The sequence below is a fragment of the Temnothorax curvispinosus genome, unplaced genomic scaffold, assembly GCF_003070985.1.
Source record: "Temnothorax curvispinosus isolate PA1 unplaced genomic scaffold, ASM307098v1 QBEX01009934.1, whole genome shotgun sequence".
NCBI classification, from domain to species: Eukaryota; Metazoa; Arthropoda; class Insecta; order Hymenoptera; family Formicidae; genus Temnothorax; species Temnothorax curvispinosus.
This window is the reverse complement of record NW_020219714.1, coordinates 1-458: the sequence shown is the minus strand read 5'-3', so window position 1 is coordinate 458 and position 458 is coordinate 1. Positions and strand designations below refer to the sequence as shown.

Sequence of the window (458 nt, the reverse complement as noted above, 5' to 3'; positions counted from 1 at the left end):
TATATATATATATATATATATATATATATATATATATATATGTATATGTATTCGTTTATCTGTCACTTCATAAAATGTAGGAATTGCAAGAATATTAGTTATCAATGTATAAACTTGACTTATAGGTATTTAGAAGATCTCGCTATTGGGACTGGTTATATGAACAAAATTAAATTGATAGAAGGATTAGTCGTAACAGCGGAGACTTTCGGTGGCGAAATAACATTTCTTTTTTTTTCTGGTAATATATTAGTAACTTTTTATTACAATTTGTAACTAAATAATAACTAAAACTATAACTAAAATCATTTTTTCTAAAAAAATGTTATATTGCATTATTCTGTCTAGGCAAAATAATAAAGAAGCTTGGATACGGTTACACCATTGTATTCTGTTTTGTGTGCTACGCGCTGCGGTTGGGATTAATATCTCTCGCTCCAATGCCATGGTGGATAATT

At 27.5% G+C, this 458-nt stretch overlaps 1 pseudogene; it reads left to right on the top strand.

The window, feature by feature from the left end:
• Nucleotides 1–98, top strand: part of LOC112459567 — a 2294-nt pseudogene extending 2196 nt beyond the window's left edge.
• The last annotated feature ends 360 nt before the right edge of the window (nt 99–458 follow it).